We start from the raw sequence: 6000 nt of genomic DNA, 5'->3' as shown, positions 1-6000 counted from the left end.
ATACACACACACACACACACACACACACACACAGAGAGAGAGAGAGAGCAAATATCTGAATTTGCTCCAATAACATCTCTCAATGTGGGTACAGAGCCCAGTAGAAAAGTGCTAGCACCAGTTTTACCTTTTTGTAGTGGTGTTGCAGTACAGAAGCTCATCATCAGAGAGAGAGAGAGAGAGAGAGAGAGAGAGAGAGAGAGAGAGAGAGAGAGAGAGAGAGATGCTTTTGGTTCTGTAATGAAACCAATACAAGGATTCATATCTTTCTTTCCTTTCAGATCAAAAAGCAGCCCAAGAAGGAGAAAGACAAATATCATGCATCAAAAGAGGGCATATTTTCATATGCAAAAAATTGTAGGTATAGGGGTCCATTTAGAAAGAATAGCTAACATTGAGACAAAAATGCAATTCCTCTTGACATAGTGGAGAAGACTAGGACTGGGTGCCTGTGGTCATGCAAGGACCCTCTTCTTTACCAATCTTCAGAAAATTGTCCTCTGTATATTAGAACAACTGGCCACCCTAATGCAGGGGCAATGTTGAGCAGAAAAACAGCTGGAAGGTTTAGCAGGCCCTCTTCCTGACTGTGTAAAGACCATAAATGTGGCAGCACGGCCATCGTGTAATGTGTTACTGCATCAAGTTCTGGGCATCACATTTTAAGGATGACCTTTTGACAAACTGACAAACTGCAGTGCACTGAAGGACTGAGTAGTGACCAGGATGTTGAGGAACAGTTGCATAAGGCAGGGCTGAAAGGGCCTGAAGAAGAAAGAATTAATGGTAGACGTAATAGCCATCTTCAGGTATCTTCAGACCACCAAGGCAGAGCAGCCTTGATATCGATTGCAGGACTAGAATGGGTGAAAATTGCCAGGAAGTTGATTTTGGTAAAAGCTTAGGAGAAATGTCCTAACTATGAGCTGTTCAATCATGAAATAGACTGCTTTGGGAACTGGGTGGTTTTCTTCACTGAAGGTTTAAAGCAGAGGCTGGCGGCCATCTGTCAGGATGCTGCAGTAGTATGTAGCATAGTGCTTTCGCTGAGCAGGGGGTTAAAGTACTTTCTAAAATTTGGTCTCTTTATGACAGGTTTTGTCCTGCTTGACTAATCATTTAGCAAGAAAAACAGATTTCCAGGGTCTTAGCAAATGAATCCTAGCCCCTTGTGGATCAATTAAACAACAGGAAACATGAAGTTCTAACAATGGACGGATTTAAGATATGGGTTCCCCAAAGAAACTGATACTTTTTAACTTGTTCATAAATGAACTAGAGTTAGGACTGAAGAGTGAGGTGACCAGGTTTGCATTTAGACCATATCATTTAGGTTTAAAAATAATTAAAAGGGATTTTGAACAACTCCTGGGGGATTTTTCCAAACTGAGAGAATGGATATTACAATGGCAAATACAGCTCAGTGTAAAGCAATGCATACTGGGATTAAATCCTAACTTCATTAAGGATGTAATCCTATCCAAGTTTAGGTAGGAAAAAGTTAAACAGCTCCTAGCATTCCCAAACCACCTTTGCTGCCTGGGGCATGATTGGAATTGTACAACTTTTTCAGTCTAAATGTGCAATGATTTACATTTTAATACCCTGGTAAGGTCTGAACCAGCATGGACTGACCGGAAAAGGGAGCTTGGAACTGTGGTGGAGAACAAAGTTCAGGAATACACCCAGTGGGAGGTAGCTGTGAAAATGGAAAATTCTGTGCACACAATGATTTGATAAGGAATAAAAATAGAATTGCTGATATTGCAATGCCTTATATAAATTTGTGGTGCAAACATGCTTAGAATACTGGTTGCTGTAGAGCTGGGAAATTTGCATAAATAGGCAAGCAAAACTGATCAGAAGGTTGATCAGTTTGTTGATCAAGGAAAGAATAAAACTTTCAACTGCACAATCCAATAAGGCTGCTATAACCCTGCATCCTATGGATAGGAGAAGAGGGGCAGAGGGAAAAGTTGCCTCCGTGCTTCTTTGGTCTTGTAAAAATCTTAAATAGCTGATTGCACTGTTCCGGCAGTCCAGGGTTTTACATTTTGCTCTGGACCTCCAGGATACGTCATACAAACACAAGAAAGGCCATGTAGGATCAAACCAATGGGCCATCCAGTCCTGCATGCCATTCACAGTGATAAACCAGCTGTCCACAGGACCCTTCAAGCCGGGTGGCTGCAAGATCTCTTCTTACCAGACCTCTTCAGAAGCAGGCATGCTGCCACTGAGCCAGCAAGGCTAGTTCACCTCCTCCATGAACTTGTCCAATCCCCTTTTAAAGCAGTCCAAATTAGTTTCCATCACTTCCTCTTGCAGTAGCGAATTCCTGAGTTTAACTATGCATTATGTGAAGAAGTACTTCCTTTTATCTGTCCCAGACCTTCCAGTAATCAGCTCCACAGGGTGACTCTGGGTTCTAATACTTAGGGAGAGGAAGATAATTGTCTACACACCATACATAATTTTAAACACCTCTATTATGTCTCCTTTTACTCACCTTTTTTTAGCCTTTCCTCATAACGGAGTTGCTTGAACATCATGATCATTTTAATTGCCCTTCTTTACACCTTTTCCAACACAGTAATGTCCTTTCTCAGGCAAGGCAAACAGAATTCTCACACAATGCTAAATGTGGTTGCACCAAAGTTTTGTATAAGGTGAGTATAAGCTTCAATGCCTTCCTAATTATGCCTAACATGGAGTTTGCCTGTTTCTCAGCAGCTGCAAACTGGGTCAACATTTTCAACAAGCTGTCCACCACAACCCCAAGATCCCTTTCTTCATCAGTCACTGCTACCTCAGATCCTGTCAGTAAATTTAGAAATAAATATTATAATCTAAATAAAAAACAGCGCATGTCCTCAAAGGATGGAAAATGTGAACAGATGACTTGTGTGCTTTGCTTAGTATACTGTTTGGGTCATGCTGATGAAGAACTTCTGGGTCCAGCCCTTCCTATAGTTATCTTTAAACTGGATTTGGACTGGACAGTCCTTCAGCTACAGAATAACTTCAAAACAGATGGCAGTCCTCTGGTAGTGCTTCAAACAGAGGACCATCCTCTGTAAATGAGGACACATGGCCCTGTGACAGCCCTGTGAGATAGTTTATGGGTTGCACTAAATGGCTTGGATAGCCATGCCTTTTTACTGATTCTTGATAACACATTGCTTTATTCTTTTAAAACTTTTAAAAACTTTTATCATTAACTACCGTGGAATCCATTTAGATGTTCTAAATACATGAAGACTACTTCCCAGTCTTGGTGTGTTGTTCAGCTGCTAACTGGTGATGCTCAAGAATTAAAATATGAAGATCCTGGACAGACAGAAAGCCAAACAAGCGCTTCTAGATCTATTCAAGCTGGAACTTTCCATGAAGCAAAAAATGACAATGCTGAAGCTGTTATACTTCGGACATATCAAGAGAAGGCAACATTCACTGGAGAACATAATCTTCTAAGGAAAGTCAAAGGCAGAGGAAGGGGAAGACCAACTCTGAGAAAGATCAATTCCACAAAGGAAACCACAGCCTTGAGTTTACAAGAACTAAGCAGAGCTATGAAGAACTGGACAAGGTGGAGAACATTCATTCCTAGCTTGCCATAAGTCAAGAGGACTTGACAGCATGTGACAAGTATTCTTATGGTTCTTATCTAAAGTGGAAATGAACAGGACTGTCCTTCAAACAGAGAATGGTTCGTATATGGGAGTGCCCTCTGTAAAAGAGGCTATATAGCCACCCTAGGTTCATGCCATCAGGGCCCAAGTGGATTTGTATTTTTGTACCAAGGATAAACTTGTAGAACAGACCCTCTCCAGCACACATTCCACAACCTGATTAGAAAATGTTTCTAGTATAAATCTAAAAGTCCATGTTCTATATTTCTGAAACCACACCAAAGTGGAGCTTTCACCCCAAAACACACACACACACACACACACACACACACACACACAGAGAGAGAGAGAGAGAGAGAGAGAGAGAGAGAGAGAGAGAGAGAGAGAGAGCGCATGCGCTTGTGGTAGGGGAAAGGAGGGTCAAGAAGAGATGGAAGCAGCAAAAGAGGAGAAAGAGGAAGATGTAGCAGCAGAGGTTGCCGCTGGTTCTCTGCCCTCGCCTCTCCCTTGAACTTGACAGAGGAGCTGAGTCCAACAGACATCAATTGCCCTCACATTCTAACATCAGATGAATCCCTCGGTTGCTACATTATTAATACATTTTATGGCCAAATTGTTTCAGTGACTTGCTAAATTAAGACTGCTTTCTTCTCTGTGTGGGCAGTGCTTTCTGATACATAAAGACAAGCTGTTATGTTTGTTTATTATTTATTTGTTACATTTTTCTACTTCCCATTAGCTGAAGCTCTTTGGGATTATATCCTCCATGAAAGGTTTCATTCACTGCTGCAAGTGGGGAGAAAGCCTCCCAAAGATTTAAATAAGAAAAGTATGAAAAACCTCTGGATCAGCCAAAGCATCTAATCTTACCTAAAATAAGGAGTGTGCTATTTAGCAGCATATGAGTATAGGAGCACATTTTGGGATGCACAAATCTGACACTGCTTAAAAACATAAAGTGGAATCTATATTTACTCAGCTTCAGTTTTGGTTGGTTTCCTCAAAGTCTGCATCCAACCCATTATCAGAGTTGAATAACCCTATAGCATCTCGCTTCAGGCAGTCCTTTTAAAATTCATCAGCACAGTATCCTTGGCTTCCCAGCTGTCAAATGAAAAGGCAAACGGCTTAAAATCCAAGCTCTGCTGCACCACTCTGTGACACAGACGCCTCAAGTGTCCAGGAGAGTCGGCCACCAAGACCAACAGCCCCTTGAATGCAGCTGCACATGAGGTGGAGGTACTCATGTACACCCGTTGCAACAAGCAACTCATCCCGCTGTACGACTAGGTGACCTCACTGAAATGACTGTGGCCAGCAGTGAAGGGTGTGAAACAATTTCAACTTCAGGTTTTTGTGGGCCAATAGCACATTAGAGGTTACAGCATCAGTGGACCTCTTTTGGGTTCCTTCAACAGGAAAAATCAGAATATGGATTTATGCATGGGTTGTTGTGTTGTATGAACCAAGTTACATTAACAACCATGGCTTGTTAACCACAATCAACCCACAAAAAGAACTCAGTTTTGATTGGGTTTTGAACAGTAGGTTGTTTGTTGTTAACAATCCATGGTTTGTTAGCATAGTGGGGTTCACCCCAAAATCCACAACTGAATACAAAGCTACAATTCAACAGCAACCTATAGTCAACCCATCCTTAACCTATACTCTGGTTTGTAATGCTGTGCGAACCAGGTCACTGAATTGTCAATGGCTGCTCTTGCTGTTTGTCTTCTCTCTCATCATTGCCACCAGCTGCTTACTTGCTTGCTTTACAGATGGAAAATCACTGAGCTAGCAGGCAAAAGTATCTTCTGCTCTTCCTTCTTACTACCATTGTTTTCTGGGCCATAGCAAGAAATAAGTTTGCAAGCCATCCAGAATCCATGGGCTGTTCTAGGGTTTCAGGCCCCCAACAAACTACCCTAGCTGTGTGCAATTATACAGATTGCTGTGCACATGTCTGGCATGCATGTGCACAGGAGCTGCTGGGTGGGAAAAACCAACATGTCTTATTTCTCAAACAAATAGGCAAATAGGCTCATCGTGTCCAGCACTCAAACAGCACTGAATGACTGGCTTCAAGGCCAATTACTGATTCAGCTAAACTGTAGAAGGCATCAGAGCAACAAATCTGACCATACTCAGGATGAGGCTAGAACAAAGGAAACAATTGTTTGGCTCCTAGAATGAATAGAAAACTGCCAGCTTCTTGACAAGGAAATATAAAAAACATACTTCTGAGGACAAAGAGACGGCAGTTTTACAATCAAATGGATACCAGGACCTTTGACTACCAATCCACCATTAGCTGAGGATGCTTCATGATGGGAATCATGTTTGTTACCAAAGGTTTAGAATGGGCAAC

At 41.8% G+C, this 6000-nt stretch overlaps 1 protein-coding gene across 2 annotated transcripts in view; it reads right to left on the bottom strand.

Moving 5' to 3' along the window:
- MME (membrane metalloendopeptidase) overlaps nucleotides 1-6000 on the bottom strand; it is a 170193-nt gene that overhangs the window by 58082 nt on the left and 106111 nt on the right. The window lies entirely within an intron of this gene.

This window comes from Varanus komodoensis, unplaced genomic scaffold, assembly GCF_004798865.1.
Source record: "Varanus komodoensis strain SLA01 unplaced genomic scaffold, ASM479886v1 scaffold25, whole genome shotgun sequence".
Classification (NCBI taxonomy): domain Eukaryota; kingdom Metazoa; phylum Chordata; class Lepidosauria; order Squamata; family Varanidae; genus Varanus; species Varanus komodoensis.
The sequence above is the reverse complement of the archived record's forward strand: the minus strand, read 5'-3'. Positions and strand labels throughout refer to the sequence as shown.